At 36.0% G+C, this 11541-nt stretch overlaps 1 pseudogene; it reads right to left on the minus strand.

Moving 5' to 3' along the window:
* Positions 1 to 971: 971 nt before the first annotated feature.
* LOC113094182 (regulator of telomere elongation helicase 1-like) lies at positions 972 to 11541 on the minus strand (annotated as a pseudogene).

The raw sequence follows: 11541 nt of genomic DNA on the forward strand, positions 1-11541 counted from the left end.
GTTCTCTCCGCTGAGCAGATGCCTCCCCGGATCCCAGCTATCAGGTACGTCAGGCGTTTTGGTATAGCGTTCCCATACGTGGTGACGTCACCGCAGCATCGAAGTGACCTATGAAAGGGAACATCTCGGTTACGTATGTAACCATGGTTCCCTGAATAGGGAACGAGATGCTGCGGTCCTGGCCGTGCCGTACCTTGATAACATTCTTCTTCTTCAGTCATGAAATCTGAGCGAAATGGCGCGAGGCACCCGGGTATACGATGTGTACGCATGCGTAGGGCGGTGCCAAGCGCTATTTGGCCAATAGGATTGGCGGGATGGTATAGGGCTTCAGACATTCGTCACACCGAAGGTGTTCCCATACGTGGTGACGTCACCGCAGCATCTCGTTCCCTATTCAGGGAACCATGGTTACATACATAACCGAGATGTATTTTCGCCTTAAGGGATATTTTGAGAATGATTTCTGCATAATTAAAATGGACGACGATTGTGCGTCGGAGACATTGAACTGTGGAAAAAACAACATGGTCACAAAGGTAAGTACTTTTATCTTAGAAGTTATAGCCTACTTTAGAACACGATAATAATAATAATAATAACAATTATAATAACGTAAGCTCGTTTCCGCCACAGAATAAAACTGTTTTACGAGTTTTTATCTAACAATTCTGACGTTATATCGCGCAAATTCTGAGAAAACAAATGATCTTTTAAAATGTTTTAATCTGTGGCAGAAACAAGCTTTAAAGAAATCTTTATGAAAGTAACATGTTCTAATTATTATTTATTTCTGTTATAGTGGAATCAAGTGGAAAGGACTCTTGGATTTGTCAAGATTTTATCTATTTTAAATTTAGAAACGGAGTGACATTTTAATTTGGATTCTTAAAGATTGATGTGATCATCCACAAATGTTCTTTTTTTTTCTTTTATTTAAATGTTTTTTTTTTTTTATTGTTAGCAAAATCCTAATGGGCTGTTTTGTTACAATTTGAAGAGTAAATTATGCTGGTTTCATTATATGCATAAAATAAAGGTTTATTCTGTCTTTTCAAGTGTTTTAATCTATCTAATATTATACACTTAAGCCGATGTAATTCTTGTCTTACCCTTTCTTCCCCAACCATGGTGTCTTCCCTCACTTTGTTGGTTGTGTCATCAGGGACGTCCAGCAGGCTGACTGGTTTTCTGTCAATGTCCATCTCATATTGAATGAACATTTGGGCATCCCCATCACTTCCAGACTGCTCTTCTGACTCTAAAACAACACAATCACTTTTGCTGACTTAGTTCAATAAGTTCAAAATTAATGCGTCAAAACAAATTATGAACGATCAAATCGGAGGGCTCTGTTTCCGTTAAATGATAGAATAAGCTCCAAGCATTATCTTATGTCAATGTTTCATTTGTTCAGCTGGGTTCAACAGTCTCAGAATAAGACCAAATTACAACTTATTGCTTAATTACTTGACTTTTATATTGATTAATGTATAAAGGTAATTAGGGAATAAATGGCAACATACATTTCCAAGACTTAGTATGTCTTAATGAAAATCACATTCATCCAAGATCTCATTAAAAAAATACAGGGAAAAAAAAAGTTAAATAGGGGTGATCTCACCTAATTTTTTCCTTTTTAGGCTGGGGACGTGGGAGTCTACTTGTTTGGCCTTTCGAGATGTGTCAGTGAGCCAGACACTCTTATGAGGACAGCCGGAGCCTCTGTTGAACGGCCTGGTGTCTGCCTGCTTCTCACTGCTCTCTGCTTTTTCTTTCCTAACAGGAACTGGTCTCTGATAAACAAATCAACCAATAAATGTGCATGTCAGCTCCTATTAGTGTTAAAAGGGCATAGCAGATTTTTAGGGTAGATGAACAAGAAAAAAACATACTGTTTTCTGCGCCGTCCGAAAGAAATGAACCACATCACGGACCATGGTACCGAAGTTATCATAAATGTTAACATATGGCCTCACCCAAGGAGGAAGCTGATTACGGGCTTCGGTGCCACTGAACCTGGATTACAATTCCAGAACATTAATATTGGAGTGCATGCTCTCCAGTCAAATTGGGAGTTGCTGTTCTAGTAATTAGCGCTGACCTGTGATCACAGAGGAAGATGGCTCCGTAGTCTTCTCTGTGGCAGATCACTCTGCCAATGGCTTGATTCACAGCTCGATAGGCCTGCTGTCTGTACCACTCCTGCCCGGACAGATCCTGAACAACAACACAGACCATAAGAACCTTTACATCATGATCTTAGTCATCATTAAGATCATCAAAAAAAAAAAAAATAATAATAATACTAATAAGAATATTTATTTAATAAAATATTTGTACAAATATTTGAAGATTATGTTATATTTTCTTTTGTTTTTTCAATGAATTATTAATACATAAAAATCACTATGTATTGGGGAGTTGTACAATATCTATTAAAAGGTATTATCTGATAAGAGACTTCCTTTCTATTATATCATATTTGATAAATCCATTGCTTTTGAAAAAAGATTTTAAGATTTTGTGATTTATGGATTTATTTGCATTTACTGCCCACAACTTTTATTTGCAAACAAGGATGAAAACAGAAACATAAAATGGTACATGGGTATAATATCTGCATTCCATAAAAGAAACACAGTTGAGCATTTTGAAGAGCAGGTACCTTTACTCGGGTCCATCACCCTCGGGTCCATCATCGGGGGGAAGGGGAGTCCAGTGACAACAACACCTCGACAGTACGTGTCAGCAAAATCCAACCCTTCGCTTGCCTTGGGGAAAGATGGAAAACAAGAAATGTGTTGATATTACTGGTGTCGGTTCATTAAAGTAATTTTATTGCATCAAATATGTATAGTCTCACCTTTCCTCTACATACAGCGAAGAAGCTTCCTCCGCTGGAGTTAGGGTCTTTCAGCTTGGCATAATAGCCATCAATCACCTGCAAATGAATCCAATTTTAGAGCAGAACTGACTGAGGGCTTGTGCACATCAAGCTATGCTAGCATTTTGTTAGTATCTTCTGTATATCAAATAATACTGAGTGGTTACCTCAGTAAAAGTGCCTTTACCCCTCGGTTCAACAAACATGGGCTTCACTTTCTCAATGCGACCTGCATGTCCACTAGCCTGAGAGAGTGAAGACGATTGGTGCATAGTAAATTCAATTCTAAAGTTGGCAAAAGATGAACAAGGTACAGAAATTTACAAAGAAACTTAAAAAAAAGAAAAGAAAAAGTATTTCATTCATTTTAAAACCTAGCAAGAGTAAGAAACATGCTGTCTAACTTTTAAACAAATCATTGTTTTAGTTCTGTTCAATAAATCATCATGATTTTTTTTTTCTCGAAATCAGTCTGAATCAAAATCACAACTCGACACTTAAAATGATCATCTCCAATTTGAACTGGTCAGTCAGCGCCAGCAACATACTGTATATCTTTAACACGGTCAGACCGAACACACTTACCCTCCAGAACTCCAGAGTCTTATCCATCACCGGATACGAGGGGAAGAACACCAGCAGTCCATGAGGGACCAGCCGTGTCAGATTGACTGCAAACCCAATCATATGAATATCATCATGCTGATCATCAGATCATTCTTGATAAGAGTTTAAGATCAGCTGCTGTGCTAGTCTTACCAAGAGTGTTTCCCATAGACGACATGTTTTCAGGAACAAACCTTCAAAAACAAAAGAGCAGTTTACAAGCCTCCTAACGGCTCACATTTAATCTTTCCCGAGTCATATAAACCGTGGGTCGCAAGACTGAGTGAGTAGGTTGTGGGGATGTGCAGTCAAATAAACAACAAGAAATGTAATTTAGTTTTTCTGTTGCAAGACTTATTTTGAAAGACGTGCATAAAAGCTGATGACTCTTCTGTCAGACGCAGTTTAAATAAAGCGTGTCTGAGAAAAACTTGTTGTCCTGCTTCAGTATCTGTTGTCAGGCTACTGTATGTCAGAGCCATTTTTCTGACTTGTTTTGAACCTCAGAAAAAATTACTTTCCTGTCCTGTCAGCCATTACACTGCATTCTTAGGGTGCACTGCGGTGGCACACACTATACATCACTTGGTTATAAATAAAGCACAAAAATTACCAAAAAGTACCAGTAAATTCCGTAACTGGTACTTGTGTTAGCTGGGAAGGATTTGCATGCAGCTATGATGTTCATTCTATTAACCAGGAGCAGTTTCCATTTCATTAACAGTTTAGGCTAGTTTATGCTATTTTTGTATTTTTATTATGGTAACTGTTGTTTCTGTAACCCCAAAATGCCACTTTATTTTCTACTTTGTGTCATTGTGTATATTGCTAAATGACTGTGGTGGCTCACACCAACTTACTAACTTTATTGTATTTAAGGGATGGTTCCCCCAAAACTGAACATTCTATCATTACTCACCCTCATGTCGTTCTAAAGCCATAAGAGTTTTGTTCATCTTCAGAACACAAATGAGATCTTTTTTGATTTTGAGATTTATGTCCATCCATTGACAAGTCTAAACAACTTCCACTTTGACGCTTTAAAAAGTCCTTAAAGAGATCGTAAAGCTAATCCATATGAATTGAGTGGCCAGATTTTCTGAAGAGACTCAATAGCTTAATTTGATGAACAGATTGAATATTGGCTTTAATTCACATACAAACATTCATCACACATCAGATATGGTAAACAGAAGCTTGAGCATGTTCACTTGACGTGAGAACCAATGAGGTTCATTCTCATGTGTTACGCAGCACGTTTGAGCTTCTACTAGAACCAATGAGGTTTGTTCTTGCACGTCAAGCAGGTTCAGTTGAGGTTCTGTTTATGTTCTGTTGATCAATGTTTATATGTGAATAAAAGACTAATTCAATCTGTTCATCATATAAAACGATCAAGTCTCCTCAGAAAATTTGAACTTAAACACTTAATTCATATGGATTAGTTTTACGATCTCTTTATTAACGTTTTTCATTAAGATCATTTGTGTTCACTTCATGTGTTCCAAGAATGAACGAAAGCCTTCCAGGTTTGCATTGACATGAGGGTGAGCAATGACATAATTTAAAATTTGGGGTGAAATAACCCTTTAGCAAAAACTATTTTAAAACTGCTATTAAACAGCCTTACCTTATAGGCTACTTTTTATTCATCAGTATTAGTCATATCCTTAAAATTAATGTGCAGGTTAAGTAAAGTCTGATGGAATTTTTTTTATGTAAAATTCTTACAAAAATTGGGTCACGGGTTTAATGACCATGGGAGAACGTGGATCCCATGGCCAAAGCAGTAGAGAACCACTGATATAAACTTCTTCTATGGTACTTTTTGGACCTTGACAGCCTATGGTCAAATATAAATTAAATTTCTCAGATCAAAATAATAGCACCTGGGTTTGAAATAGAAAGTGGGTGAATAATAAATGACAGTATAAAACAGAGGGTGTTGATGTGACTAAACAGCCCTTGATACACTACACTACTTGAAACACTCACCTCCTGTCAAAGGCTGTGCTCAACTTCACGCCGTCCGGACCTTTTTCAATGATACTGGCGGAAATCTGATCAGGCTGGATGACATGAAGATTCTCCAAGGATACAGGGAAATGACTGCAGAAAATCAGCAGAGAATTAGTATCCTACCTGCATCAACTCATAAACCTCGGCAGGGACAGCTAGAAGAGAAGAGCACAAACATTTTCATTTCACAGGTGAAGGATGAGAGCGGCGAGAGAGTTCCACTGGTCAGAATGATGCTGCGTACTCCCTGTCCGAGCAGCTCCTGCATGCTGAACCCCGGAGAAAAACACCAGTAACTCAGCACATTCCCTATAAAATATACTCATACCATTTCAATCTTTCCTTGCTTTGGCATACAAGTTTGACGAGCAATATCATTTTTTTTCAGCATTTCACTGTGGAAGGCGTTTTCATGTGCACCACCAAGGAGACCAAACATGTAATATTGAAGCAATAATACACATTATAGCCTGGGTTTGCAGAGAGGGCTCAGATTAAGCCATGATTAGGTCTTAGATTTTTTCAAGACATTTACAGTAAGGAATTGGTCAAATCAAGTCCAGTATATTTGTATAGCGCTTTTCACAAAACAGATTGTACCAAAGCAGCTTCACAATATTAAATGAAAATAACAAAACAAGGTTTGTTTCTAGTGGAAAAAACATCCACATTTGGTAAGGCTGATCAAAAGTATTACTGATTGATTAAATTAAATTAAATATTTAATATATTATAATTAAATATAATATGGTGCATGTGCATTTTGAGACAAGAACAACAGCACTGACAAGTTGCTTTCTGTTAAAATAGCTCAAATATGCATTATAGTCTGGGATTAGGCTTAAGCCTTGACTGTGAAACCAGGGGAATACATTTCAGATTCTCCATGACTGAAAAATTACATAAAAACACCCAGAATGTGTGCTCCAGTCAATAGCAATGAATAGCAAAACACATGAGGTGTAGCAAAGTGTTGAATAAGAGTCTCAAACCTTGTTTCTTTGTAGAAGAGGAAGCACATAAATCAGTCTGCTGTTTAGTCTTGAAGTTGTTGGTGACTGGATGAATGTGGACCTGATTTCAGACACAAATTTGTTATTCAGAAGCAAGTGGGGCGGGGTGGATGACAGACGAGTATTAAAGGAACTATCGTCTGACATACACTACAACATGCACAAGTTTAGGGTCAGTAAGATTTTTTTAGGGTCAGTAAGTCTTTTGTTCAACAAGGCTGCATTTATTTGATCAAAAAACACAGTAGAAAAGCACATTTCAATGCGTTTATTTTAAACAGACATTAATCCAGTAATTATTCCTGTGATCAAAGCTGAATTTTCAGCATCATTACTCCAGTCTTCAGTGTCACATGATCCTTCTGAAATCATGAAAATATGATGATTTATGATCAATGTTTACAGTTATTATAATAATATGTGGATGGAAATCCTTTTTCAGGATTCTTTGATTTTGATTGCATTTATTTGAATAAAAAATATTTTTTGTAACATTATAAATGTCTTTACATCTTAAAATGTACCCTTTTAATTAATTTCCTTTTTATTATAAAATTTGCAACATCACATTATCACTCACTCCAACTAAAACCTGATGTCTGCAGATATTTAACAAAGAAAACTCAGTCAGAGCAAACCTTAAATTCCTTCATGCCGTTTCCCATCTGTGATGTCTTGCTGTCCTCTGTAGGTTTAGCCCCAAACACCAACTTATTCAGGACAAAAACATTAAACATACAGAAAATTGTCCACTTATCTTTTTAACACGGTCTACACTTCTTACCTGGATAATATCTGCTACTTTCTGTAGTCCGTTGGTGTTTAGAAAGACACCAGGCCCTGCAAAAAATACACATATGGGTCAATGTTGAACCGATAAACAGAAAGTGAGATTATATTGGAGGATCAGTTGAGAAATACTCACTCCCTGCTATATATCCTGTAATCTGCTCCATGGCTTCCACTATAGATGTTTTAATCTCAAAGTTTACATTAGCCGTTTGAAAAAGCTCAAATATGAAGCTTCAAAAGAGGAAGAGAAAGAAAATGACCAGTTCAGTTTAGCTGCTGTGCATCTAAAATTGGTGATTTTGTAGTCAATATATCAAGGTCATACTCATACATAATACTCATTCCCAGCACTAAACTGAATCAGATCGCCGGTTCAGTGAGGCTCCACTCACCTGCCGGGCTTGGTGATTCCTTGATTATTTGCTGGCATCTCAAAACTATTAATGGAAGATCCCAGATCCATTAAAATTTCTGTAAGATTATTAAGTTCTCAGCAAAAATGATTTTCATTACTGAAAAAAAGTATTCCAAATAACTAAATTCAATTTTGTAATAAAATATATACATTTCCATTTTTGAAGTGTAACCTACGTTTTATTTTTGCAATTGTGGTGATATCCAGTTTTAATCCTGTGAAATAAAAAATAATGGAGTTATTTATTGGATATATAGATATATATATACACACACACACACACACACACACACACACACACACACACACACACACCCATACACCCATACACACAAATATATAAACCACTTATTTATATAATGTTTAAAATATACATTTTATATTGAAATGTCGACAGGTTTTTGCCAAACTAACCAGACTTAGTTTTGCTAATGTCTGAGGCATGTTCCCAGAGCAGTCGATCCACGGCTTCAATGGCAGAAATCAGGTCGTGAGGGGAGAGGTCAAAAGAGGTGGACTCTTCACACATCTTCTCCTAAAAATGTACACAAACAGTAGACAGAATATAAAACAAACAAAAATATAGAACAGCTATGATGTCTCAAACAACAATCGAAACACTTACAATATTATGAGCCTCGTCAAAAATAACCACAGCTCCTTTCAAATTAAATTAAATTAAATTAAATTAAATTAATCCATTTAGCAGACGCTTTTATCCAAAAGCGACTTACATTGCAATCAGGCTAACAATTTTTTCCTAACATGTGTCCCCTGGGATACGAACCCCCAACATTGCGCTTGTTAACGCAATGCTCTACCACTTGAGCTACAGGAACACTTAAAATAAAAAATGTTTATCCTAGAACTATACATAGCAAATCAAAACTAATAATAATTAAAATATAAACTAAATATACAATGTCATTAAAATGTCAGTAAATAAATTATTTAAATAAATACTTTCATTAAAGAAGGACACATTAAGTTGATAAAAAGTGACAGTATTTTTTGTAACATATTTTCTACTTCAAATTAATGCTGTTCTTTTGAACTTTCTATTTCATCAAATAAATGTATCACGCTTTACACAAAAATATTAAGCAGCACAACTGTTTTCAACACTGACAATAATCATAAAGGTTTCTTGATCATCATATTAGAATGATTCCGAAGGATCATGTGACACTGAAGACTAGAGTAATGATGCTGAAAATTCAGTTTTTTACATTACATTATTCATTTAGCTGATGCTTTTATCCAAAGCGACTTACAATTGCTATATATGTCAGAGGTCACACGCCTCTGGAGCAAATAGAGGTTAAGTTTCTTGCTCAGGGACACATTGGTGTGTCAGAGTGGATTCGAAGCCGGGTCTCTCACACCAAAGGCATGTGTCTTATCCACTGCGGCATCACCACGCCATCAACACACCAAGCTTTGATCACAGGACTTATATTTTGAAATATATTAAAAATATATTAATACTTGGGTCAAGCAAGTAGTTGTAAGGCATGAAGATGACATCAGCGTGTTGTTTGAGTGACCGTGACAGGTAGTATGGACAAACTCTGTGGGAAGCTATTTCTCGTAGAGTCGTACATTAACAAACTAAAACCATTATAATTGAAAAAATTGTCTCTAATACAATCACAAATCTCTATTGACAGGCCACCAATGTTAGTCTCATAGTCTCATTTGCCCTGTACATGTGGACCTTGAACTAAGACAAAATGCCTTCATTAATTTGGTGTTGAGATACAGCCTCTGGTATTTTAACTGTCTGTCGTCACACATACTCACAGTGAGGTACTGATCAGCATACCTTAAAGTGGTTACTCTCTTGACGCATCACTTCCTGGTCTATGCACAGCTGTTCTCTAGATCCCAAAACACAAATATTTGGCCTATAATAAAGAACAGTACCATCTGTTAATAATATTTTTAAAGAAATTAATACTTTTAATCAGCAAGGATGAATGCTCAAAAATGACAGTCAAGACATTTTTATAATTTATTTTTTCATTTCAAATGAATATGCTGTTCTTTTTTCTATTGATTAAATAATCCTGGAGAAAAAAAAAAAAAGATCACAATTTAGACAAATATTAACATTATGATATTAAAACGAAATGTTTCCTGAGCACCAAACTTTTTTTTAAACCTTTATTTAACCAGGAAGAGACTCTTTTAATTGAGATTGAAAATCTCTTTTTCAAGAGTGTCCTGGCAAATCAGCATATTAGAAGAATTTCTTTGTTTGTGGTCAACTGTTTTTACACACACACACACAAAAAGGACACTTACAAACATAATAATTTATGAATGCAGAGAACATAATAATTATTTATAGAAATCAGTTATAACTTTTATGATAACCAGACAGTTGACAGCACCCATTGACTTTCCTCTACTATGGAAGTCGATAGATGTTGTCAACTGTTTGGTTACCAACATTCTTCAAAATATCTTCATTTGTGCTCAGCAGAGGAAAGAAACTTGAACAGGTTTGGAACAACTTGAGGGTGAGTAAATACTTACAGAATTTTCATCTTTCTGTGAACTATCCCTTTAAATATGTGATGTTAACTCAGATAGCTGACCTGTAGGATGTGTTCTTGAGCTCATTTATGACCTGTGCTAGCTGGGAATGGGTCCTGGAAGCATATATGATCTTAGGGATGTCCGTGTCATAAGCTAAAGTAAAAAATCAAAGACAAGACAAAACTCATGATATTGAAACTTGGTTCTTAAAATATAATTCATATGGTTGTCCGTAATGTCAACTGTCACTATGATTTGGTTTATAATTTCGACAACAATGTAAAACACAAGCAATGTTTAGAAATGTTAATGAAAATAAATCGTATCAATTTTGAATCAATAAATGAAGGACAGTACTTGGAGTGTCTTTGTTGGTGACTGCTGTTCCCCTCGATGACATTGGTTTGTCAGGGAACAGCTCCACACCGTCCATTCTCTCGGCTATCTTGCGGTCAGAGATTTTGTCTTTTAAGTTCTCTCTCCAGCCCAGCGCTGAACACAGCAGACAGATCGTTTTACCAGTGCCAGTGGGACTTTCAAGAACACCATTGACTTTCTGGTAGAGTACAAGTGCATGTCATTCTTATTAATAGAAAAATAATAGAACATGTGTGACCTTACAGGAAGACTTTCAAATATTTATTGCATTAGATTAAAGCACTACAGCCTTCATATTATACACCAAACAAAGGGCAAGTAAAACAAAATGTAATTCTACCTTCAATAGAATGTCATTCTGCCATTACATTTTATCTCTGATGGAAAAAGTGATTTAACTTTTTGGAAACAACAAAAAGTGGCAGACTTTTGTCTTTTTTGGCTATAACCTTAGTAGTAAATGTAGTTTTTTTTTTTTTTTTGAGGGTGAATCTTTTAAAGTTTTTGAGGGTATTTATTTTCAATTAAATTAAATTCAAATGTATTTGCATAGTGCTTTTCACAATACATATCGTTTTAAAGGAGCTCTGCAGAAAATGCATGCAATTCAGTTATCAGTTATGCATTTCAGAAATGTACATATACACATTTACAGTTACCTAATAATGTATTAATTTAAGGCAGAACATTTAACAGGCATTGAGTATTTCAAAGACTATCAATAAATGTTGCTTGCAGTGCAGTGCATGCAGGGTTGCACACAGTGTGGTGACTGAGATTCTTACATTCTGCAGGCACTCGATTACTTTTCTCATGTACTCCTCCTGGCACGAGTATGGAGTGAAGGGAAAGTCCACGTTGACTCCTCTGAGCTTAATAAGAGTCAT

This window comes from Carassius auratus, unplaced genomic scaffold, assembly GCF_003368295.1.
Source record: "Carassius auratus strain Wakin unplaced genomic scaffold, ASM336829v1 scaf_tig00215270, whole genome shotgun sequence".
Taxonomy (NCBI): domain Eukaryota; kingdom Metazoa; phylum Chordata; class Actinopteri; order Cypriniformes; family Cyprinidae; genus Carassius; species Carassius auratus.